At 42.0% G+C, this 27670-nt stretch overlaps 1 protein-coding gene across 1 annotated transcript in view; it reads right to left on the bottom strand.

The window, feature by feature from the left end:
- Window positions 1-27670, bottom strand: part of LOC124776921 (POC1 centriolar protein homolog A-like) — a 138375-nt gene that overhangs the window by 19241 nt on the left and 91464 nt on the right. The gene's annotated exons all lie outside the window — the stretch shown is intronic.

The following is a 27670-nucleotide window of genomic DNA, read 5'->3' as shown; positions in this document are numbered from 1 at the left end:
GTTCTGGTTCCCTTTGGGAACGGAACTGTGTAGCGCGTGCAAATTGTGGTTGGCCTAGGTAGAAAAGGTGGAACCAAGAGTCAGTCGGGGACGAGCTACTAAACTATCAACTGCTCAAGTAAATGTTGAGTTTCGTGCTGGTTCCGAGAGAGGCTTTTACTGACGCTTTCTAATGCCACCGATGGATGGATGAAGAGCTGGAAATTTTCTGACATTGGTATCTATCATCGCCACCAAGAAATGACAGAGTCCAGCAATTATACCTACAAATCCTCGTACTAACATGCAATTGCCACCACATTGCGCAATCACTGTAACGGAACACTATAATAATGTACAGTGAAGGATCAGCTTATTGGATGTGTTAGTGTGCTCAAATATAAGGTAATTTATAACTGAATTTATGTACCTACCTTGATTTTTTTTCCTTATCATAACACCTCTCAGGTTCCTCTCCGTTTGAACTAAAGTGATTACCGAGTGTCCTTACTAAAAGAACATTAAAGCCCAGTGTTTTGCTAATTAATGCCTCTTGAACATAGTAAAAAGAAAGTTAAAGTTAATGTGCCAAGAGTGAGTTAAAGTAAATGATGCTTGCTGAAAATAATTTTCCTATTAAAACTGCTTATTAACTTCAAAATCAAAAGTTCTAAAGACTGAGGCTTATAAAGCTTTGCTTTGTAAATGATCACATTGCTGTCTGCTGTAAATCACAAAAGGTGGGCCAGTATCTTACAAATATGTTAATTTTGTGTCTCACTGTAGTAAATGTGGAAAACTGCACTTGTGGAAAGTTATATACTCGTGCTTGCTAAGCACTTGTTACTTTTGGGTATTGAATGTGCATATTAATAGTGTAATAAGATCCACAGGTTATCCTTTATGGTCATGATAAATAACAATTAATAGAAAGACCACTATTTATGAAAACAATAATTTCTTTGTTCAAAAAGACAGTGAGAAGTAACCTGTTAGTGAATTCCATTTAACTTTCATTCTAAATAGAATAGTATTTAGTTGAAAGATACTTAACCTGTGACCAGTTCATAATTTTGCAGTGAACTACATTTATAATTTTATGTCTGCTAGGAAAATGTTTGAACAATAATACTGAACCTATGTCCGATTAATGATTCTGCAATGAATATTAATAGTAATGTCATAAAGACCATTCAGTTTGAATAAGCCCTGAAAGTAATAGTGTGTTTCGTTATCTGTTATATTTTTGCAAATAGTTTGTGCTGATCTAGCTGTTAGTTACAACCTTAACGTTAACATATGCAGGTGTCAGAGTTCATTGCACTTGTGTATGGTAAAGTATAGGTTGTGTTTGTCTGTTAAAATTACTAATAACTATTTTCTTGAACACGAATGCTAATCATTCTCTTGCCTAATTAGGCTGGTGACCGTTTTCTTTATCCTTTGAACAGTGTGGATAGGTTAAATATTATTTATAACTGTTTAAATATTTATATAATAGAGGGAAACATTCCACGTGGGAGAAATATATCTAAAAACAAAGATGATGTGACTTACCGAACGAAAGCGCTGGCAGGTCGATAGACACACAAACAAACACAAACACACACACAAAATTCAAGCTTTCGCAACAAACTGTTGCCTCATCAGGAAAGAGGGGAAGGAGAGGGAAAGACGAAAGGATGTAGACATATGTCTGCTTGTGTCTGTATATGTGTGGATGGATATGTGTGTGTGTGCGCGAGTGTGTACCTGTCCTTTTTACCCCCAAGGTAAGTCTTTCCGCTCCCGGGATTGGAATGACTCCTTACCCTCTCCCTTAAAACCTACATCCTTTCGTCTTTCCCTCTCCTTCCCCTCTTTCCTGATGAGGCAACAGTTTGTTGCGAAAGCTTGAATTTTGTGTGTGTGTTTGTGTTTGTTTGTGTGTCTATCGACCTGCCAGCGCTTTCGTTCGGTAAGTCACATCATCTTTGTTTTTAGATATGTTTAAATATTTACGTATTTCTGACTTTCACTTCCGATAAGCCACCTCCGTTAGGTATATCACGGTCAACATAACAAAATTCCTCTCAGAGGGTAACACTACTCTGTTGCTTTATACCATAATTACTTTAACAGAATAGTTCCATTTTACAAACTGCCTCCAGCTTTGAGGTTATGGTATAGCAGCAGCGGACGATAGTGTTATAAGAGGGTGTATCAAGTAGAGTTGGAGAGGGAAGAACATAGGTAGGCAGCAAGATGGTAGGTTGAGGAAGGGTGGTTAACAGCTTGTAAAGATGCAGTAGATGTACGGGAAAGGAATATGAGAGGGAGAGGCAGCAGGTATACACAATACGAATGAGAGAGAGAGAGAGAGAGAGAGAGAGAGAGGGAGTGTGTGTGTGTGTGTGTGTGTGTGTGTGTGTGTGTGTGTGTGTACAGGAAGGAATACGACACACAGATGCTGGTGCCACGTTAGTTCATCAGCACATAATGAAGAAAACATGAAGGAGTGGATGAGGAGGGGGTGAAGGAACAGAAGGAGAAGACTGTAGGGAAGAGTGTGGGTCAGTCTGAGTGAGGTTAAAGAGTTCTGGGACAGGGTGGAGGCGTGGGTGGGGGCAAGGGGCTAGTAGAGGTTGAGCCAGGAGTATTATGGGAATGGAGGAAGTGTTGCAAGGAGGACTCCCATCTACATACCTCAGAAAAACTGTTGTTTGGGGGACAGTCTGGATGGCACAGCCATTGGAATTGAACAGCTTGTGCTCAGCAACATGTTCCACCACTGGGTGGTCAACTCTGCTCTTGGCCCCAGTTTAGCAGTGACCATTCATTCGGATGTACAACTTATCAGTGGTCACGCCCACAAAGAAAGCTGTGCAGAAACTGCACAGAGATGATATATGACATGGGTGCTTTCACAGGAGGCCATGCCTCTGACGGGATAGGATATGCCCGTGACAGGACAAGAGTAGGATGTGCTGGAAAGGTTAATCCAGCAGGTCTTGCACCTGGGTCTTCCACAGAGTAATCCCTGTGACAAGGGGCTAGGAATGTGAGTAGCATCAGTCTGTGCACCAGGTGTGGTGGATAGTGCCTGTCTGTGAAGTCCTTAGTGGGACCATTAGTATGCTGGGCAAGGAAATTCTGATCACAGCAGATGCACCATCCATATGTGGCCAGACTCTATGGAAGTGAATTTCTGGTGTGGAAGGGATGGACGGCTGTCAAAATGCAGGTACTGTTAACAGTTAGTGAGCTTCATATGGACTGAGGTATAGATAGAGCCATCATAGATGTAGGAGTCAACATCCAGGAAGGTGACACATCGATCTGAGGACGACAAAGTGAGGTGAATGGGGGAGGTGTTGGGGGGCTGTAGAGGCTGTGGATAGAGGGTCTTGGCCTTGGGCCCCGTTCTCATCAATGAACCTGAACCAGACAAGGGGTTTGATGTTTTAAAAAGCTAGGACGCGTTATCTGGATGAACCACAAACATGTTGGAATAGGAGGGTGCCAAGTGAGTGTCCATATCTTCCGCTCGAAGGAGAAGCAGTTGTGTAAGGATGTAATTAGATGTATAAGAAACAAGATGATGGGTCCAGAGTTTTAAGGACGTTGAAAGAGAGAGTGTCTGACAGTGACAAGACCATGGGCATGAGAGACGTCGTCGTACAGAGATGTGGCATCAACAGTTATGAAGCGCTTTGTATCTGAAGTATGAGAGGATAGGCTGCTGGGGATTGGATGGAGATTTTGGTCACCAACAACGGAGATTCTTTCAGTGGGGGTACAGTAACTAGCATTCAATAGGGCATTCATGATTGTTGAGTTTATGGATTTTGGGAAGGTGGATGTGCGAGGGTCATTGGGGTGAGGTGGGAGATGGATTCAGGGGAGAGATTCTGGGATAGACCCTAGGATTTGCACAAGGATTGGAGTTTATGTTGGACTTTTGGGATAAGATCATTACACCAGAACTTGTAGGTGGAGGACTCAGACAGTTTACAGAGATGTTCACTCAGTTAATTGCTAGGATTCATGACAACAGTGGTGGAGCCTTTGTCTGCAGGGAGGACGATTAAATCACATTATGTCTTAAGGTAGTGGATGGCTGTTTTTTCTTCCATTGAAAGGATTGTGTTCCTGGGGAAGGATGGTAAAGCCAAAGTGGAAGTCAAGAATTCCTGGAACGTACAAGAGGATGGTTCACTGGGGGAGGAGGAGACTCACTGTTGGACAGTGGTGCGAACTGAGAGAGGCAAAGCTCAATGGGGGGATTAGTTTGGATTTGTCGAAGGAATTGGTAGCAAAAATGCGTTTGCACTGTAGAAATCGGGAGAATGAGAGTAGGTCTTTGATGAGTGCAGCATGACTGAACTTGGATGTGTCAGGAGAAGGGGAGTAGGTATTAGACAAGTCCAGCACGACTGAACCTGAGTATGGGGCTGTTCCATCACCCCTTCCAATCCACTCCTCCACATCATTTTACTGTGCACTACACAAAAATACCAGTGCCTGTGCCTATGTGTCACACCGTAGCTTCAAAAAGGATTCCTCTGAAAACCAGCATGTTTTCAGTCTTGTTTATGTGCCTGTCTTCAAACCAACATCTCTAGTATTTAGTGAGCTGTTATCTTTATAGATCAATTGTCTTAGTGTTTTTCTTGAATATCTCAAAACCTGCAGCTTCTAGTGAACACTTTTTCCAGTACAATATTAAACTGCATTAAAATTCCCCAGAAAAGGTCCTATTCAACTTTCCTCGCAGATATTTAAAAATAATGTTTTGACAGGAAAAAATTGATGTTTAATGTTAAGTGAAGTGGTTTCAGAACAAAAATTAAATAAATGTATCACATATAAGTGCAGGAGAACCATATTAAGGGACAAAGTGTGTTCTACGAGTCTGATGGGCTGGAGGAGGTGGAGGGTGAGTGTAGATGCATGACGGAAGGCAGGTAGCTAGATTGTGTGCATGAACTTCCCTCCTTTTTAGGTATATGAACTGAACAGTGAGCAGCACTTGTGGTGAGGGAAGTTGCTTTTCCCAGGAAAGAATGCTACAGCTGCCATACAGGATGATTAAGAATCAATTTCCCCTTTAACAGTGTAGAACAATGAGCAGAATTATATAGAATCTGTCCATATGATTTTCTTACTTCTGCATTATTAGCAACTCATATCTGTATTCACTGTAGTGTTAACAATATTGTGGAAAGTGCTGCTTACTACTCAATGCACAAATGACATGTTGAGTTGCAGAGAGGCACTGTTACACACCAAGCTTACGGCGTAAGCCTTCTTCAGAAAGGAAACACACACACACACACATTCACACAAGCAAGCACACCTTGTGCACATATAACCGTTATCTCCAACCACAATGCAGGTGGAGATAGCAGTCGAGTGCTTGCTTGTGTTAATGTGTGTATTTCCTTTCCTTTCTGAAGAAGGCTTTGGCCGAAAGCTCAATGCGTAACAGTCTTTTCGTTGCCTCTATCTGCAGTTCAATGTGTCATCTTTACAGTGAGTAGGAATCTATCCTTTTCATATTCCAACCTGGAATTTCCATTGTTTTATTTCAATGTGGTGTTAACACACTTTACGGAAAATAAACACCCCGCTCCATTTCAATAGTGTCTTCACACTGTGTTGCCAGTGACTCATAAGGAAAGCTGCAGAAGGGTCAGTATAAGTTTGTAAAATACCTGCAGTGGCAAAGAGAGAGCGGGGAATCTCCAGCTTGCAGACCTAGAAAGGAGGGAAGTTCAAGGTCACAATCTGGCAACCTGCCTTCTCTCATGCGTCTCATTCGCCCTCTCCCCCTGCCCCCTCTGTCCAACCCACCACACCCCCAGAAGGCAGTCTATCCATTAATCTGATTCTCCTGAATTCAGATGTGGCACACACATTTAATTTTTGTTCTTAGCCTACTGCATTTAACAACAAACATCAATTTTAAACTGTTACAACATGCTTTTCAATAACTGTGGTTTTTCCATCCCTACCACATGGAAACTACTAGCAAAAAAAGAAAAGAGAGAGAGAGAGAGAGAGAGAGAGAGAGAGAGAGAGAGAGAGAGAGAGAGAGAGAAGGAAGAAGAAGAAGAGAGGACGACTTTTTTTGCAGGAAATATAATGAAGCTGAATTTTGTTTTTGGAATCATTCTCACTAGAATCCATGGGTTTTGGGGTGTTCAAGAAAAATGTGAAAGTGATCTTTAAATGTCTGCCTACCCCTATGCTCACATCTCACTAGTCAGGATTGATTGTATGTTGTCCAGGACACTCCCACCTACACTGTACAAAAATTTGTGAATACAGGTATTTTTTACCCTATTCAACCTCTTGATTTTTACTGACAGGACTACCATCACTTTGAGTATCAAAGTGGATATACCATCATTATTACAGTCATTAGTCCACCCATCTTTCCAGTAATTTGGATGGCATGTAAAAATAAAATAAAAAAATTATGTCAAATGAAGACATGATTTACGTTTGTACCGAGCTATTAGTCTGCCAATGCTCTTATCCTAAGCCTTACGAAAACATGGATTTTTAAACTGGTGAACTGTGCCAATCAAGTCAAACTGGACTGGTAAAATGACTGTGACAAATAATTAAAAGAGACACCAAACTGTTTCTTCCAGACAAATGTTTCCAGTCTCTTGTTCAGTCATTCAAATGATATAGTATTGCAACACACACACACACACACTATTTTAATGCTGAAAGGAGATACATCTCTACAGCATTATCAAAAGAAGTGTTTGAAAAGCTTTAGGAGATATATGAAATTGTGAAATAATCAACAAACAGAATAGGTGTGGTAGACTGCATACTGATAACAGTGATTATAAGTATAATCCAAACTGAGAGGTCATTGTTGTTCTGAACAAATTTTTCCTAAAGGAAACATCACAATGGAATGAGCAGGTGACAATGCGTCCCCTAATGTGCAATATGTTACTACCAAATACTATCACATATTTTCAAGGCCAAAAGGTGAAGCTCTAATGCATAACTTGAAAAAGCCATTTGTAAATAAACACAAAAACATGTCCTGATTACTTTGGTCTATTACTTATCTCATTTTAAGTATTTTACCATGACTGTTCATAACAATGAAAGTCACTTCAAAATTTGACATAATTAACCGATCTTAAAGGGCATCCATCCACCATGCATCTGAAAAAAAGTAGTCACTTGTTTCAATGTAAGCCACATAATTTTAAACCAAAAAATGTAGGTGATAGACTGATTCAAAGCTTCAACTTTCCAAAAGCTTCTCTCCTTTGTTATGCAGAGGCTCCCCTCACAAGACGCTGTCAAACTAGTAGCTCCATGATTCCTCATGGAGGTCATGGTTGTTGCTGAGAGACCTATCTTTACTCTTTACAGAGTACATGCCAAGCTGAAGCTAAGTCTGCCTGTGAGGATGGCACAGATCGTATTACTGCTATTACGCTGCCTAAAACGAGACTTGGATTTGAATAGGAATCCTGGTCTATCACAAAGTTTTAATTTTCAGATATATTCAGCGCAGTATAGCAGAGTGTGTGGGACACCTCAATTAACTCCAGATGGGACCCCGAAGTTTTAGTACACGACCCAAAGAAATGCCTCTCACAGATGATTAATTTCTTGTTCCTGGGATTCATAGGTGTGTAAAATTTTGTAAATGACTTCATGTTATCTTTTGACTGCAAAATTAATTTTACAGTTAAAAGGTGACCATGATGTAATTTACAAAATACCACAGATAGCACTATTAAAATCCAAGTGATAAACTGCTGATGCATTCACACTAAAATTCCACAGTTTGAATCACTCCTAAAAACAGTGGAGGTCACATAATATTATGCACAGAAAGCTAAATAAAATCCGAAACTGACATCAGTGAGAATTTTAGGGTAATAAATCTAAATGTACATAATAAAGATAGGCTAATAGGAAGTAAGAGGTTGGATATTTGTCGCAGCAGACAAGAAATTTGGGTCCACTGAGACAGAAATTGAAGCTGCAGGAGAGATTATTTCAGCAGTACTCAGTATTAAGGGTGAGCATAAACTACAATTGAGTATTACTTCAGACCATCAAATTAAGCACCAGATGTAGCCTCAGCTCGCTATTAGGTGTCCCCCCAATCATACTATCATCATTACAGGAGACTTTCATCATCCAAAAATTGACTGAAATAGTTTACATTTTATAAATGGAGGCTTGGCAAGAACTCTTGTGAGACAATACTACAAGCCTTCTTTGGAAACTACTCAGGACAGATAATTTGGAATACAGCTCATGATGGAAATAAATTAGTGCTAACATTTTTAACAAAGAGGCCTGACCTCTTTACGAATGTCCAAATTTAAGACAGCTTACAACTGAAACAAGTAGTAATGTAAGTGATAAATTATTGACCTGCACATAATGAAGACAGAGAAATTTGCTAGCTTTAGGAGGTATTCTTATTCTATAGAATGTGCAGAAGGGGGGGCAGGAGGAGGTTGTGAGTGTTCTTCAGATCTGAAGAAAGATTGTCTGTCTGCTCTCAGTTCTCAGTAATGCTGGCAAGGTGGATGGATCAGATTCACAACTTCCTGTATTCTTCACAGTGTTCAAATTTACAGTCTGAGTCATTCACCATTTTCATGCTACATGTGACCAAATTTGGAAAAAAACCTATTGCAAAATTTTTAAGCATTTTGTGACTGCAATAATTTTTTAACAAAGTATATTGAAAACCCTTCAGTAGTTTCATACAGAAGTTATCTGCAATCAGTTCTACTGGTTTGCAGCAATGATTTGGATTATTCTGGAAGTTACTAATATGGGAATGTGCCATAAAAATGTTTGCATTAAATTTGAGCAGTGTGACAGGATGCTTACATATCAATAACTTCTAGAATACTAACAAATAACTTTTGCAGTTATGTAGAACTGGGAACAAGTAACTTCTCTGTGGAACTACTAAATTACATCAACAGATTAAAGCTGCTGCTGTTACAAAATGGCTGAAAAATTGTTGAGACTGATTTTTCCCCAACTTTGACCTCATGTACTTCATGAGTATTCATTAGAGACAGGGGTATCACCAGAAGTGCCCGAGGGCTGTATGGTAGGATAGCTATTATTTTCTATATACATAAATGATCTGGTGGACAGGATGGGTACCAATCAGTGGTTGCTGATGATTTTTGGTGTACAGGAAGGTGTTGAAATTGAGAGACTGTAGGAGGATAGAAAATGACTTAAGACAAAATTTCTTGTTGGTGTGATGAAAGGCAGCTAGCTCTGAATGTACAAAAATTTAAATTAATGCAGATAAGTAGAAAAAACAAACCCATAATGTATAGATACAGTATTAGTAGTGTCCTGCTTGACACAGTCACATCGCTTAAGTATCTGAGCATAACGCTGCAAAGCAATATGAAATTGAACGAGCACGTGAGGATTGTGGTACAGAAGGCAAATAGTCAGCTTCCGTCTATTGGGAGAATTTTAGGAAAGTGTGGTTCATCTGTAATGGAGCCAGCATATAAAACACTAGTGTGACCTATTCTTGAGTACTGTTTGAGTATTGGGATCCACACAAGGTCGGATTAAAGGAAGACATCAAAGCAATTCAGAGGCAGGCTGATAGATTTGTTGCCGTTATGTTCAAACAACACAGAAGTATTATGGAGGTGCTTCAGGAACTCAAATGGGAATCCCTGGAAGGTAGGTGACATTCTTTTCAAGGAACACCAGTGAGGAAATTTAGAGAACCACCGTTTGAAGCTGACTGCAAAATGATTCTAATGCCACCAACATACATTTTGTGTAAGAACTATGAAGATATGATACAAGAAATTAGGGCTCCTACAGAGGCATATAGATAGTCGTTTTCCCCTCGCTCTATTTACCAGCAGAAAAAGAAAGGAAATGACTAGCAGTGTACAGGGCACCTTCCACCCTGCACTGTTTGATGGCTTGGGGAGGTGTAAGCAGAGAGTGGTGAATTACACAGCTTTGAAATCTGAACAGCGTATTGAGCACAACAAGCTGTGTATCTGATCCAAATATTTGCTTCTGATTGCAACTGTTTTAAATTTTAAACTGTCATTGAACTTTTATGACATTTTGCAACCCATTAATGAGTCATGTAAAATCATGACTTTCTTGTATCCTGAGCTAAATTTACCACAGACTAGTTTTATTCTATAAGGAACATCTGTCTAAATTGTTTTCAAACTGAAGATGGTCAGGTAAAGACCACTGTTGCACTTGGTTTGGATATATTCCGTAACAAAATACTATCTCAAACTGGCTGTACAAATATCCAATAAGATTTGGGTAACATTTCATAGCGGCACAAAGATTGGCAACTTGCTTTAAATGCTCATAAATCTACAACTACGCACTTCACAAAATGCAAATCTATATGGTATTCTCTGACTACTATATCAGGTAGTCTGAACCGAAGTCAGTTAACCCATAGAAGTACCTAGATGTAACAATTTGTGGTAATATTATGTAATATGATCATATAACTTCAAGCATGGCTAAAGCAGATGGCAGGTTTCAGTTCACTGGTAGGCTGCTGGGAAAATTCAGTTAGTATACAAAGGAGATTGCTCACAAAACCATCAGGCATCCCATTGTATGTATTGTATGTTAACTGGGAACCTAGAAACAATGGAGAGGCTCCGTCACTGCCGCAGCCGCAGTGGTCCACAATGACTATCACAGTCCACTTCACCCCTCCGCTGCCCCACACCGAACCCAGGGTTATTGTGTGGTTTTGCCCTGGTGGACCCCTCCTGGGAACGTCTCACATCAGATGAGTGTAACCCCTATGTTTGCATGGTAGAGTAATGGTGGTGTGCGTGTATGTGGAGAACTTGTTTGCGCAGCAATTGCTGACATAGTGTAGCTGCAGCGGAATAAGGGGAACCAGCCCACATTCACCGAGGCAGATGGAAAACCACCTAAAAGCCATCTGCAGACTGGCAAGCTCACTGGACCTTGAACAAGTCCGCCAGGCATCCCATGGTAGACTATTAAAGTGTGACAGACCCAAATAGGACTAACAGGAGTTATTAAACACACATATAGCATGAATGGTCACAGATTTGTTTGAAACAAGGGAGAATGCCACAGAATTATTGAAAAATGAAGATAGATGTCAACTATCGCACAAAAGCCTATTTATGAAATTTCAAGAACCAGTATTAAGCGAGAAATCTAGGACTATATTACAGCCCCTACATGTCACTCAAAGAGAATGTGATGACAAGATTAAACTAGAATGAGATTTTCACTCTGCAGTGGAGTGTGCGCTGATATTAAACTTCCTGACAGACTAAAACTGTGTGCCGGACCGAGACTCGAACTTGGGACCTTTGCCCCTTGCGGGTAAGTGCTGTACCAACTGAGCTACCCAAGCACGACTCACAGTTTTAGTCTGTCAGGAAGTTTCATATCAGTGCACACTCCACTGCCGAGTGAAAACCTCATTCTTGAAACATCACCTAGGCTGTGGCTAAGCCAATTTCCGCAATATCCTTTCTTCCAGGAGTGCTAGTTCTGCAAAGTTCACAGAAGAGCTTCTGTGAAGTTTGGAAGGTAGGAGACGAGGTATTGGCAGAACTGAAGCTGTGAGAACAGGTCGTGAGTCATGCTTGGGTAGCTCAGTTGGTAGTCACTTGCCCGCGAAAGGCAAAGGTCCCGAGTTCGAGTCTCGGTCTGGCACACAGTGTTAGTCCGTCAGGAAGTTTCAAGATTAAACTACTTTACAGTACACACAGAGGACATTCAAGCAGTCATTTGTATTGTGCTCCATACAAAAATAGAAAAGTGAGATACCCATGCACTAAACAGTTGTATGCAGAGTATCAATGTACGGATTGATGGTCTGCATAAAATACACAGTTCCTTTCTCAGCAACAATTCTGAGTTTGTGGGTAAATCAAATGAAAAGCTGTATCCTTTTTCTCAGTAGTGCTAATATTATAGAGCTGTGGGTGAGACAACATAGCTTGGTAGGAGAGTAGAGTATGGACAAGTTGAAGCTTTGAGTAAGATGTGAAGAGTGCTCTTGGGTGGTATGAACAGTAGCACACTGCCCATGAATCAAGGATCTCAGTTTAAATCCTGGTGCAGCGAACAGCTTTAACTAGTTACGTATATTCAATGCAACACATACTATGTACAGATTAAAAGATCACTTTGTCATTGTTATGCTATTGCTTCAGTTTGCATGTTTCTGTTTATTGTATTCTGCATGAAAAATAAGTGTGTAGACACTACATACAAATCACATTCTGTTATAAATTGGCTGTAGGACTATTATACAGGGTGAGGCAGCTAAGTAATAACACCCCTTGTATCTCCCCAACCTTAATAGATACAAAGATGCCATTTAGACAGTGAATTGCAGGGACTTGAATACATCACATTTCAAGTTTGTGGTATTTTTTTATTACAGAGATATGAGGCCATTTTTTTAAAAATGGAGCCCTATGTTAAATTTTAGTGTAACATGATGGGCTTAAAAAGACGATTACAAACATGTGTATATCATCATATTTAGGCGAATAGTTTCTGAGACACAGATATGTTCCCATATCGTATTCGTCCTTCACAGCGGCATTGTCCAATGTGATCTTTCCTGTTGAGGCACTGAGGAACTTAACAGGGAAGGCGTTGTTTTCTTGCTTCTCGATAATGCCACAAGGTGACGCACAACGTATCTGGAGAGAAGGGTACAAATGTGCTGCTGGGGTAATGAGACATCACATTTCCATCACAGTTTCTTGGAGCAGACATTTACACCAACGTAGAAAAGTTAGAAATGCTGCTAGTGTATGGTAAAAACAGAAGAAATGCTGTTAGAGCAATAAAGCGATATGGAGAGCCGTATTCTGATCATGAGCGTCCTACACGCCAGCTTCTTGCACGTATTTGCAAGAAACTACTTGAATCGTGATCATGGAAAGCCACAAAGAGGACAAGGCAGAAAACTGCAACTGCCTAGGTACATGAAGAGGGTGTTCTAGCATTGGTGCATAACGACCCTACTGTTTCGTTGCGAATGTGGTATAAGTCAGAGAAGTGTTCTACCATATTGCACCGGCACAGATTTCACCCGTTTCACCTCTCATTACATCAAGCACTCGCCGGTGTGGATTTTGAACGGCACCAGGAATTTTGCCGGTTTGCTCTGCAGCGCCTACAAGATGATCCAATGTTTTTTTCAATGGGTGCTTTTTACTGATGAAGCGACTTTCACCAACAACGGTAATGTGAATTTGCATAATATACATTACTGCTCAATAGAGAACCCTTATTGGCTTCGACAGGTACAGCATCAGCAACTGTGGAGTGTTAACGTGTGGTGTGGCATCACCGGAAATGTCACTGTGGGGCCGTACGTCATTCCAGGTATACTAAATGGCAATAACTATGCACAGTTCCTGCGAAACATTCTACCCATTTTGCTGAAAGAGGTACCACTAACTACACGTCAGTGCATGTGGTTCCAACATGACGGCTGTCCTGCTCACTCCTCTCATGTTGTTACAGAGCTGTTAAATGAAAAGTTCCCGGATTGTTGGATAGGATGACGTGCTGAAGTGAAGTGGCGAGCCCAGTCTCCTGATTTGACCTCACTTGATTTTTTTCTGTGGGGAGCAATCAAACAAAGCATATGCTCAAATACCAACTATGTCAGACAATATGAAGCAACGTATCATCGAAGCATATGCCGATCTCTCACGTGACACCCTCGCAACCGTTCACAAATCACTCAAACGGAGATCACAAATGTGCATTGCAGCAGAGGGAAAGCATTTTGAGCACATGCTTCAGTAAAGTTTTGTATCTTGTACAGCATGTATGTTGCATCTTTATGTGTATTTGCTTCGTATTGTGATCAATAGTAAATATTTACAAATAAAAAATATGTATGAAATAATTGTGACCAATAAGGGCCTCCTCATTTACATTTGTACTTCTGTTACTTAAAATGTCTTAACATCTTGTAGTATTTTAATACTGTATGTTGTCTACTATTTTGGTAGCACGGTTGTCAAATAACTAAATAATATTTGCGTGATGTCAATAGTTAATTTTTGCGCAAAATATCGCAGTATGTATTACTATTGTCGGGTATATGGGCGTGTTTGTGTACGTTTACGATGTATTCTAGACAACAGGAAAGGTTGCATTGGACAACGCCGCTTCGAAGGACGAACACGATACGAGAACATATCTGTGTCTCAAAAACTATTTGCCTAAATATTATGATATACACATATTTAAAACCGTCTTTTTAAGCCCACCATGTTATGTAAAACTTAACATAGGGTTCTATTTAAAAAAACAAAACAAAGATTGCCTGCCTCATATCTCTGTAATAAAGAATAGCACAGACATGAAATGTGATGTATTCAAGTAGCCCCTGTCCCTGCAATTCACTGTCCAAACGGCACCTTTGTATCTATTACGGTTGGGGAGATACAAGGAGTGTTATGACTTAGCTGCCTCACCCTGTATGACTGGACTGCATGTTGTGCAATAGTGTTTCATATGTTGAAACTGCAACTCTTAGCACACTCCACACCATAAAATACTATTACATATAAGGTCCATGAGAAAGGCAATAAACTACACCTAACGCAAAGCCATAAAATGTTCATAGCAATTGAAGTCACAAATCAAATATACAAAGTACTCTTCCTAAATTACTGGTACGAGAACATTTTGAGGGAAGGGCAACGCAGAGAATTCTGGTTCTGACAGAATGGAAGGTGCATTTGATAACTGGTGCATCTCTTTACCATACTTCTTGTAAAATTTAGCTACTAAGATTTACTGTCAGCGAGTAATTGCCCCTTTTAACCAAATGTTGGCCAGTTCATTCCGTGGGATACCCACGACTTGGGGCCTAAAGAAAACTGAGCAGGCAGTATGACTGTTGTCAACGAGAAGGTCATGAACAGCACAGACCATGGGGTGACAAGAGTAACATCAGTCAATGGCCTAAAGAATGCTCACTAGGCCATTACATATTAAAACACGATCAAGGGAAGCTCATTTCATAAACTGGAGGGCTTTGTTAGCTATCAGCTCCACCATAAAAAACTACAAGTTCCCTGCAACCAATGGTGTTCCTCATCAGCTTGAGAAGTGAAAGCATATCACATCTTATCCATGGTTTTAGAGCATCAGTGTAAAAGATGATAACACCTTGGAACCCATTAAGAACTGAACGTAACAGACACTGAAAGGTCATGGGGGTGACAAACATTAGGATCTTGCAATAGATTGATCCTAATTTGTGGCTTGTGCATCAACCAAGCGGGGTTCGCAACAAAACATGGGAAGCACATTCCAAGTACTAGAAGCTGAGATCATGGCAGTTGCCTGTGATGTGTATAATAACTGATAATCTCACCTGAGAGTGGGTGTCAGAAGGTCAATGCCCCTCGTACGCAAAAAGAATGGGATATTAGGATGGTTAAGGAACTGTCAAATGGCAATTGTATAGGAGACTAATAGTTGGTAGTGTTGGAACTGAAGAGGGACGGCACAGAGACTGTCTAAGGGACAAGTCTGGAAGGCGCCAGTAACCAGTCGAGCTCTACAATGACGGACTGCGTCTAACAACTTCAATGCTGAAGGTGCCACTGAGCCATAAACCTGCAACCACAGTCCAGTCAGGATGAGACCAGGGTCCAGTAAGTAAGAGAAGAGAAGCACAGCCCGTGCCTCAAGAGGTATGAGCAAGGAAGTTTAGTTTCTGCATGCAGCTCTTTGGTGGGCGAATTTCGGGCAGCCAAGTCAGCTTTTTATCAAAAAGGAGGCCCAAACAGATGGGACTGTGCAACGATGTCCAAGTGCTGGGCACCCAAGTAGAGTTCTGGTTCAGGATGGACAGTGTTATGGTGCCTGAAATGCATGACCCGGATTTTTGCAGGAGAGTAGTGGAAACCACAGGAAAGTGTCCAAGTGGAGGCCCTTCGGATAGTGCTTTGGAACTGATGTCCAGCCGAGGCTGCTGAATGGGATCTGTACCACATGCGAAAGATGTTGACATACAGTGCAGGGATGATCAGCGATCCAACAGAGGTCTAGTCCACTGATGGCGATGAGGAAGAGTGTGACACTCAGTACGAAGCCCTGTCGGATGCTGTTCTTTTCGACCCATGAACAGGTGACTGAAGCATCAACTGTAACCCAGAACAACTGGTGGGATAAAAACTGATGAATAAAAATGGAAATGAAGGGTAAGTAAAACGCAATGATGTCAAGGACTGTCATATGCCTTAAGGGATCAAAGAAGACTGCAATCAAGTGTTGGCATTTCGAAAAGGTGAGGATCATGGCTCCCAGAAACCACAAGAATAGGGGGACAAAAGGCCCTGAGATTCAAGAACCAATCATAATATGTGGCCAACCATCCTTTCAAGCTGTTCTCAGAGCACTTGGTTGGTAGCTGTCATGAGATGTTGGGTTTTTGCCTGGCTTAAGGATTGGGACGACGATACTATCTCACCATTGTGAAAGGAAGACGGATCCTAGCCAAATACAGTTGAAGACCCTTTGTTTGTGCAGCCCTTGAGTAACGTTCAGGTGATGGGTCATCTGATCATGAATTGAATCAAGGTCTGGCTTATCATGAGACAAGGCAACAGCCTGTGGCAGTTTCCAACCAGTGAAATGTTTATTTTATGATTTGGGTTTATGATTCAACACGAGACCAAAGTATAAGCATCAGAAGCATCACAGGAGTGATGGGACATGAAGTTTCAAGTCATACCTGTTGACCACGACTAACTTTTACCAGAAGGACATTCCCTTCAAACACTGAGATGAAGGCACCTATATCTGTTATACTATGCTTGGGACCTTTTTGGACACATCGGACAAAATGTATGCCTTGATACATTTGTCTGTTTAGAGTGTAAGGTCTTTGTGGAAGATGATTTCTTGGACCATGTTCAACGTTTTGTAAGGGGGAATGATCACTGGTAAATCACCCACATGTTCACTTGCCTGAAGAGTTGTGGATCGTGCAGCAGAGGAGCTTTAATCAATGGTGAGCGACTGTGCATTTTGCCCAGTGACTTAACTTCTCCAAACTTATCTCCAATATGTTCCACAAAAAATAATGACTTTGTTGCAGTAAAAGTATCCACATCAGTTCAAGTGCATACTAAGAATTGGATTAATTGTTTTCCTCCTAGACATCAGGCTTGTCGGTCTCCCAATGGGATATAGGCAGGGCAGGGAACACAGTAATGTTACAACTATCTGCATTAAAATTTCTATACCTGTCTGATGAGACAGTCCAATCAGAATGGCCTAATACATTTCATGTGCGAAATGTCCATTCTGAAGCCAATTACTCCAATCAAGGGCTCTCCCCACAGGAGCCACCCAGCCACAGCAAAGGCCATCTGGCACAATGGCTGTTGTGGGGAGTTCTGATACTCCAGGAAGTTGGACATCTGTTCCTTGGCACTCATGGGGAGCTAGAAGCTCAGGCTTCAGCAGCATGACCTCTGTGTTTTCAGTGGGCCCAACCAAAAGGGTACATAATGACCCCACCACACTGAATTGGCTACTGCATTGGCTTTGAAGTGCAAATAAGAGAAGCTCTTGTGTGCAGATCTTAAACACAGCTTGCAATAGGTGCTATTTAAGGTCTTCTCCCCCAGTCAGTCCACACTACAGAATAATTTGGAAAATAAAGGTCAAACCCAGAAGGAGACCACAAATTACATCAGCCGAAAGGCAGTGAGTGAATGAATGAATATTCTGAGAAAGGTAGGCATAACCCAGGGAATATCCTGGTCAACATCAATGGCTGCCACCACAAAAAAGAGAGTAAGAAACGGAGAGTCAGAGATGAGAGATTGCAGCACTGGGAAGGAAGGAGATTAAGATGTCTAATTTCAATACTGGGTTGGTGACAATCCTAGACAAATCCATGGAAGATATACATAGAGTAAAAATGTTGTAGGGTGGTGTCAGCTGGAGGCTATGGAAATTACTAGATCACATGTCATGGAATTGAATATCAACACACTACAGTCAATACTACACAGCAACATCTTAAAGAATCTCAAATCCAGAACCCTGGAAGAGTGAGTTTCCAAATTTGTCACATAAGCAAGGTGGTGTCATAGCATGTATGACATACTGCATACCTTTTCATCTAATGTGTCAATATAAACCTGTCTGCACTCACTTTCTCCCTTTCTCTTGGAACTATTAACCCATGAGGGGTGGCTGAAAATCTAACTAAAACACAACTGTATTTTTGTTTCATAATCACTGTCACTAGCCAAATAATAACACTATATACATAAATATTAACTGTAATTGTTACCTTACAGATTTTCCTGTCTATTGTGTGTACATTTCTATTTTAAGGTGGGCACTAACTGTGCTTTTGTGTGTATTTGTTACTCATGTACAACACCACGTCATGGAAATGGCAACAAAAATAAGTATACTTTTGTCAGGACCAACCGCAAGTTGTTCTTGTCAACTGTACACTACTGGCCATTAAAACTGCTACACCACGAAGATGACGTGCTACAGACGCAAAATTTAACCCACAGGAAGAAGATGCTGCGATATGCAAATGATTAACTTTTCAGAGAATTCACACAAGGTTGATGCCGGTGGCGACACCCACAACATGCTGACATGAGGAATGTTTCCAACCGATTTCTCATACACAAACAGCAGTAGACTGGCGTTGCCTGGTGAAATGTTGTTGTGGTGCCTTGTGTAAGGAGGAGAAATGCGTACCATCATGTTTCCGACTTTGATAAAGGTCAGATTGTAGCCTATCGCGATTGCGGTTTATCATATCACGACATTGCTGCTCGCGTTCGTCGAGATCCAATGACTGTTATCAGAATATGGAATCGGTGGGTTCAGGAGGTTAATATGGAACGCCGTGCTGGATCCCAACGGTCTCGTATCACTAGCAGACGAGATGACAGGCATCTTATCTGCATGGCTGTAACAGATCATGCAGCCACGTCACGATCCCTGAGTCAACAGATGGGGATGTTTGCAAGACAACAACCATGTTTGCAAGACAACAACCATCTGCACGAACAGTTCGATGATGTTTGCAGCACCATGGACTATCAGCTCGGAGACCATGGCTGCGGTTACCCTTGATGCTGCATCACAGACAGGAATGCCTGTGATAGTGTACTCAACGACGAACCTGGGTGCATGAATGGCAAAATGTCATTTTTTCGGATGAATCCAAGTTCTGTTTACAGCATCATGATGGTCGCATCCGTGTTTGGCGACATCGCGGTGAACGCACATTGGAAGCGTGTATTCGTCATCGGCATACTGGAATATCACCCAGCGTGATGGTATGGGGTGCCATTGGTTACACGTCTCAGTCACCTCTTGTTCACATTGATGGCACTTTGAACAGTAGACGTTACATTTCAGATGTGTTACGACCCGTGGCTCTATCCTTCATTTGATCCCTGCAAAATCCTACATTTCAGCAGGATAATGCACGACCACATGTTGCAGGTCCTGTACGGGCCTTTCTGGATACAGAAAATGTTCAACTGCTGCCCTGGCCAGCACATTCTCCAGATCTCTCACCAATTGAAAACGTCTGGTCAATGGTGGCCGAGCAACTGGCTCGTCACAATACACCAGTCACTACTCTTGATGAACTGTGGTATCGTGTGGAAGCTGAACACGCCCTCCAAGCTCTGTTTGACTCAATGCCCAGGTGTATCAAGGCCGTTATTATGGCCAGAGGTGGTTGTTCTGGGTACTGATTTCTCAGGATCTATGCACCCAAATTGCATGAAAATGTAATCACATGTCGGTTCTAGTATAATATATTTGTCCAATGAATACCCATTTATCATCTGCATTTCTTCTTGGTGTAGCAATTTTAATGGCCAGCAGTGTATACTGTTTACAAGTCATTTCTAAAATGTAAAGTAGATTTGGAGATGGAAATAGATGAGCGACTGTGGAGAGGAGGGTGTGAATGCAGGGTGAATAAAGTTAGACTCATGGTACAGGGATAGTGCTGAGTGTGGGGCAGGGGCTAGTGGAGATTGAGGCTAGGAGGATTACAGGACCAAAGAATGTGTTGCAGAAATTCCATCTATACAATTCAGACCAGCTTGTATGTGCAGAAACATAGGGGGGGGGGGGGGGGGGGGTGATCTAGATGGCACGGATTGTGAGGCAGCCATTGAAATCCAGTGTATTGTGTTTAGCAGCATGTTCTACTATTGGATGGTCAACTTCACTCTTTACTACAATTTGACAGTGACAATTCATTTTGGGGAACAACTGGTTGATGGTCATGTCCACATACAATCCTTTGCAGAAGTTACATCAGAGCTGACATGATAATGACTGCTTTCACAAGTGACCCATTCTTGGATAGGATAGAATATGCCTGTGATGGGACTTCAGTCCAACTTCAGCCTCATATCCAAGTTAAACCATGCTGGACCTGTGAAAAACCAGCTCTCCTCCTACAGATTCCCATAGTAGAAACACTCTTTGGCACCTACCATTCTAATCAAAGCCAACCAGTGTCCTCCACTAAACTTTTCCTGTCGCCATTCACAGTTCCATTCAACTGTAACCAATCCCCATTCCCACCTAACCACCCAATGGTTACATTCTAGGAATTCCTTGCCTTCAACATGGCATTACCCTTCTTTCTACACTCCTGGAAATGGAAAAAAGAACACATTGACACCGGTGTGTCACACCCACCATACTTGCTCCGGACACTGCGAGAGGGCTGTACAAGCAATGATCACACGCACGGCACAGCGGACACACCAGGAACCGCGGTGTTGGCCGTCGAATGGCGCTAGCTGCGCAGCATTTGTGCACCGCCGCCGTCAGTGTCAGCCAGTTTGCCGTGGCATACGGAGCTCCATCGCAGTCTTTAACACTGCTAGCATGCCGCGACAGCGTGGACGTGAACCGTATGTGCAGTTGACGGACTTTGAGCGAGGGCGTATAGTGGGCATGCGGGAGGCCGGGTGGACGTACCGCTGAATTGCTCAACACGTGGGGCGTGAGGTCTCCACAGTACATCGATGTTGTCGCCAGTGGTCAGCGGAAGGTGCACGTGCCCGTCGACCTGGGACCGGACCGCAGCGACGCACGGATGCACGCCAAGACCGTAGGATCCTACGCAGTGCCGTAGGGGACCGCACCGCCACTTCCCAGCAAATTAGGGACACTGTTGCTCCTGGGGTATCGGCGAGGACCATTCGCAACCGTCTCCATGAAGCTGGGCTACGGTCCCGCACACCGTTAGGCCGTCTTCCGCTCACGCCCCAACATCGTGCAGCCCGCCTCCAGTGGTGTCGCGACAGGCGTGAATGGAGGGACGAATGGAGACGTGTCGTCTTCAGCGATGAGAGTCGCTTCTGCCTTGGTGCCAATGATGGTCGTATGCGTGTTTGGCGCCGTGCAGGTGAGCGCCACAATCAGGACTGCATACGACCGAGGCACACAGGGCCAACACCCGGCATCATGGTGTGGGGAGCGATCTCCTACACTGGCCGTACACCACTGGTGATCGTCGAGGGGACACTGAATAGTGCACGGTACATCCAAACCGTCATCGAACCCATCGTTCTACCATTCCTAGACCGGCAAGGGAACTTGCTGTTCCAACAGGACAATGCACGTCCGCATGTATCCCGTGCCACCCAACGTGCTCTAGAAGGTGTAAGTCAACTACCCTGGCCAGCAAGATCTCCGGATCTGTCCCCCATTGAGCATGTTTGGGACTGGATGAAGCGTCGTCTCACGCGGTCTGCACGTCCAGCACGAACGCTGGTCCAACTGAGGCGCCAGGTGGAAATGGCATGGCAAGCCGTTCCACAGGACTACATCCAGCATCTCTACGATCGTCTCCATGGGAGAATAGCAGCCTGCATTGCTGCGAAAGGTGGATATACACTGTACTAGTGCCGACATTGTGCATGCTCTGTTGCCTGTGTCTATGTGCCTGTGGTTCTGTCAGTGTGATCATGTGATGTATCTGACCCCAGGAATGTGTCAATAAAGTTTCCCCTTCCTGGGACAATGAATTCACGGTGTTCTTATTTCAATTTCCAGGAGTGTATGTCCCTTCCCATAATACGAACTTCTCAACAGAGGACAGAACAGAGGATCAGAACATTTAGACTATGATTTAATCATCCTTCCTGTAGACAAAGGCTCCATCACTGTCATGATAAGCCACAGTACTTACCTGACAGAAAGTATCTGCCAATAGTCTGACTCTTCCAGTTACAAGCCCCTGCCACAATGATCCCATCCTAGAAGTCCAATGTAACTTCCAACACCTACTCATATCCTTAAGTTCATCTCTGAAAGAAAGGAGCGAAGATTGGGGTTTAGCATCCAATTGGCATAGAGGTCATCAGAGATGGAGCACGAGCTCGTACTATTTTAAGGATGGGGAAGAAAACTGGCTGCACTCTTTCAAAGGAACCATTCCGGCATCTGTCCACAGAGATTTAGGTAAATCACGGAAAATCAGAATCGGGATGGCCGCACACAGATTTGGGCTGTCATTATCCCAAATACGAGTCCAGTGTGCTAACACTGTGCTACCTCACTCGGTAGCTTATCTCAGCATCTCTCCCTCAAATCCATCACACTCCTCACTCTCAACTACCCCCACAGACATACACTTTCCACGAGCTGCAGAATCCATAGCCCCAACCATTGTTGATAGTTACTGTTCCCACAGAAACAATTTTACATCTTGTAGACCAGCACCTTCAACCATTACATACAGCTTAGCTTCCCACATGAAAGGTATAAACCAGTTCTTTCACTAGTCTCAACCATCCCCACCCCATTAGCCCTACCAACTCCATACCCAGCACCTTACTCCTTTTAAATCTGACAAACTACATCCTTAGGAATAAATAATTATGCAGTGTGACCATGGATACTTCTTCCTATGTCAACCTGTTTATAGACCATTGGCCATATAGAGGAGCCTTCCTAGCCACTCAAGATTTTAAACCTCCCATCTGATTCAAGTTCATCGATGATATCATCCCAGGTCCAAGACACACTATCTTCATTCTTCCACAGGTTCCACACCTCTCCCATGTGCTTCACCTAGTCAGCCCAGTGTGACACCTTCCTGGACATTGAACTCTTCCCTCTCCAACGGATTCACACAAACCTCTGTCCACAAATCCACTAACAATCATCAACAGTAACTGCAATTCTGATGGCTGACATTCCATATCCCATCCACACTAAGAAGTATCTCTCGAATATTATGGCCAATGGTGGACAGTAGATTTGCAGTGATGAGCAATCCCTTGTCCGGTACGCTGAAAGTCTCACTAAGGCCTTCAATGACAGGAACCATTTGGCAGACACCCTGTGCCATATCCATAAGTGCCCCTAATCCTCTGACCAACCCCCTGAACCTGTTGCAAAGGAGCACCCACATCATCTCCCTGTAACACCTTGGACTGGAAAAAATTCACGATATCCTTCGGCAGGGCTTCAATTACAACAATGCACAAAAATAAGACACATCCTATCTAAGACCCTTCCCACCCATCACAAAGTGGTATTCTGCCACCCATACAGTCTACAAAATATACTAGTCCATCCTTATGCCACATCCACTCCCAACCTTGCAGCGCCTCGAAAATTTTGGGGTAAATTCTAGATACCCTCGTATTTCCACCGTCTCGAACATGCGTTATTTTAGAAGTGAGTGTGGTGAAGTAGAACTGTGTCTACTGCACCACAATTATGTGTGTACAGGACGGACGTGTATCAGACAGATGATCGGCGCAGGCAGGTAGTCGCTGAGCCCGCCTAGAAAGTTATACGTCCAGCTCAAGTAATAACCGCACCGTTCTCTGTGCGACGTCAAACATTATTGTGTGAACATTTGAATGTTGTTGAAAGAAGAGAAGAGACAATTACTTATTCATTCATTCTCTCACTTTTGTAAGGTCCGGACAGTTGTCTTATTAAAGTTGGAGAGATCTGTAGACCATATTTATGGAAAAATGAATGTGATAGTTTCTGACGGACCAGAAGGTGTCGAGCTTACGAAAAATGTTTTAGTTGTATGAAAACTGTTACATGTGATGAAAATACAGTGAGATTGAGCTCAAAGTATTCTCGAGTGTACGGAGTTATTTTAAAACTATAAAAAATTCCTCCAAAGTAGCATCTTATCTTCGGAAAAGAAGTTCTGCAGGACATCACAGCCGGCTCTCCTGAAAAGAAGATAAGCGAAGCAACTCCAAGTAAGTTCAATAGCCAAAGGGGAGTGATAGTCTTGCACACCAGTGCCACACTGCCACCCTTAATCAGCGGAAACTGCCAGAATGTGGTGACCAAAGTTAGCAGGACATGAGAAAGAGGAATTTTTTGAAGAAGATTGAGATGAGAAAAAGTTGAGAGTTGCCATAGCAACATTTAATAATGAGATGAAAAAATTGGTCTGCAAGATTTGATTAAGAAGATTTGGTTGTGGGGAGGAAGCAATCCTCACATACACAGTAAGCAGCCGACGCCGACGCAGTAACCAGCCGACGCCGACGCAGTAACCAGCCAACGCCGACGCAGTAACCAGCCAACGCCGACGCAGTAACCAGCCAACGCCGACGCAGTAACCAGCCATTGTTGCTGGTTGCTATTTGAGTTGTTGACTTCGTGCCCGCTGATGTGGCGACTAACATTTGACGCTGCCACTGCCTGTGCAGTTCACCAGTGCCATTTCTACACCTCACCGATGCAACCTACAAACCTATGCCGGGTGAGCTCCAGATAATAACTATTTGAATGTAAATTAGGATGGTCATTATTCACAGAGGTGATTTTTTTTAATGATACAAGATCAAAGAAAATTAGGACTATGGAGGAGGAACAACAACCTACAAAAACAGTAGAACAAGCCAGGCGATAACAGTGACTAAGGTCACACCAGACTGGACTGAAGTAGCAAATTTAATTAAGGGATTAAGTGTGAAGTTAGACTCTGTGAATACTAAGTTTAATACCAAATTAGATCCTCAGAATGTTTCATTAAGTGAAAAAATAGGTGGGCAAAGTGTAGCTGCCACTCCTCAAATTGACTCTTTGAGAAATGAAATAAGTACTACTTTAAGTGAAAAGTTACAAGCATAGAGTGTAACTTCAGCTGCTCAAATTTCCTCTTTGAGGAACGAAATAAGTGATCAAAATGTTTCTTTAAATGAAAAACTAGAAGCACAGAGTGAAGCTTTTGAAAAATTAGAAGCACAGGGTGAAGCTTCAAATTCTAAATTTGAGATGTTAAATGATAAAGTGGAAAATTTACGAGTACATTTAAAGAATGCATTAAGTAATTCTTCAACTGTACAAATGAATCAAATGTTTATGGACTTTAACAAAAAGCAGGATGATCAATTTCAGAAGTTGACCCAGAAATTAGAATTTGATATTGAGGACAAGTGAACCAATATAGTGTCTGAATTTAATGAGAAGTTAGGGTCATTTCAAAGCATGTGTAATGTTACATTCGACACAGTGGAACAGAGATTACATACCTTAAAAGATACCATTGAAAGACAAGACAAAGTAATCCCTATTGTCCAATCGAAAATTGCAGGGGTCAACACTCGTGTAGATGCGGTAGGGAGAAATTTTAATGAAAACCTGACACCACAAATATAAGCGGTCTGAAGGAACAGGTAGAGGAATTAATCGACCAGAAAGTTGCCGAAAGGCTAAACACAGACAACATTCCACCACGTTTAGCATCAGAAATTGATGGTACTAAAAAAAAGCATAGACGATTTGTGGAAGGAATTTAAACTTATCCAGAATAAGATAGAGAAGGGAGTAGCTTCACAGAATGTAGTGTTGACTAGTGAAGTAGTGACAGATTTACAATGTGGAGCAAATTCTGGACTCACCACACAACTGCCCAAATTTAGACCAGATGGAGACGTGCACCCAATCCATTTCTTAAAAAGATTTAATCAAGCCTTAACAAACAATTGGAAACATGCAAAAAACATAAAATTTGCTGTAGGTTACCTTCTAGGAGAGGCTTGCGAATGGGGCACAGTGAATGTAGAAAATTTCTTGTCTTGAGTGGACTTTCAGGGAAAGTTTAAGGAGAAATACTGGTCATCAAGTGCCCAGGAGAAGTTAATATCTGATTAATGGGACCCAAAGTATTATAATAGTACGTGGGGTACAATGAGAAAATATTTCGACTGGCATTTAACAAGAGCCAAATATTTAGATAAACCAATGGAGGAAGAGGGATTAGTACAGATTTTGATAAGGTGATTACCCACTTACGCTAGGAAAGATATATTATGTAGTGGGCGGAAGACAGTAGAAGAGTTACGCACTGGATGCAATAAATAAAGACCGAAATGAGAATGTGTATTAGAATGAGAATCAAAACTACAGTAGGAGTAATAATAATAACTCTGGTAATTTCAAAAGACAGGAGACAAATTTGACTAGAGTACACTGATATAGTCAGAACAGGGGTAATAAAAATTATCAAAAAGGACATCCATCTTCAAATATAGTCCCCGTAACTACACAAGAATTTGTACCTGGCAATAATAGGGCTCAAAATTGAAATGTCATACCTAGGATTGGTGACCAGCCGGTGATTACAAATAGTGAGGAAAACGCAGGGCGATCTGGACCCAGGGCGGGGGCCAGGTCATAGAGATACATCAAGAGGCCTACCTCATACTAAGTATGTTTCCTTTATGCATAAAATACCAACAAAAGAATGGTTGCTACTAGAAGAACACTGTGTAGCTACAGTTAATTCACAACCGATTATAGTTGGGAAAATAGAGGATTCCGAAGTGGACATATTTATTGATTCTGGTAGTGAAGTATCACTTATTTCTAGTGGATTCTTTAATAAGTTAAGAACTAGCAATAGCTTACCTGTATCACCAGCAACAGGAGTATATATAATTGGTATAACTGGAACTAAAAACAAGGTTGTCAAATACGAAACCCAAGTAAACTGTAACATCGGTGAGATCACGTTACGGCGCACACTGCTGGTAGTAGAAAATATTAATAGAGAGGTGTTATTTGGCTTAGATTGGCTGTCAGAGTTTAACATTATATTAATTTCTGAAAAGAGCTGCCTTTGTTTTGGACTCAAGGAAGATAAATATTCTGTTAAGTTTGTAGCAGACAGTTATGTTCATAAACAATCAACTGAACACCAGAGTTTACAATTAATCACGACAGCGCAATTGTCACCAGAGATGGAAAACTTAAGCCATGCATCACAACGAACTGACATACAAAATAAAGTAAATGAATCCCCAATATTAACCAACGACCAGAAAACAGATTTAGCCAAAATTAAGAACCTTCAACATCGCAGCGTGTCAGCAATCGTTGGTTAGTATATTAAAAAACTAAAAACCTCGCCTCGATTGCGTAAAAAGCACCTAGTGTTAAGTGTTAACCCAGGTTTTGGCATAGATAACTACACCTTCTTCAGAACAACAATAAAACCCACCAGCGCCTAAGACGACCTTTGTCAATGATTAAAAGAACACTATAGCTATACATTTATAAACGAAAAAGAAAGGAAAACACAAACAGTACATGTGTACAAAGTCAAAACCACTACTTA

Source organism: Schistocerca piceifrons, chromosome 2, assembly GCF_021461385.2.
Source record: "Schistocerca piceifrons isolate TAMUIC-IGC-003096 chromosome 2, iqSchPice1.1, whole genome shotgun sequence".
Taxonomy (NCBI): Eukaryota; Metazoa; Arthropoda; class Insecta; order Orthoptera; family Acrididae; genus Schistocerca; species Schistocerca piceifrons.
Note: the sequence above shows the minus strand (reverse complement) of the source record. Positions and strands in the feature narration are given on the sequence as shown.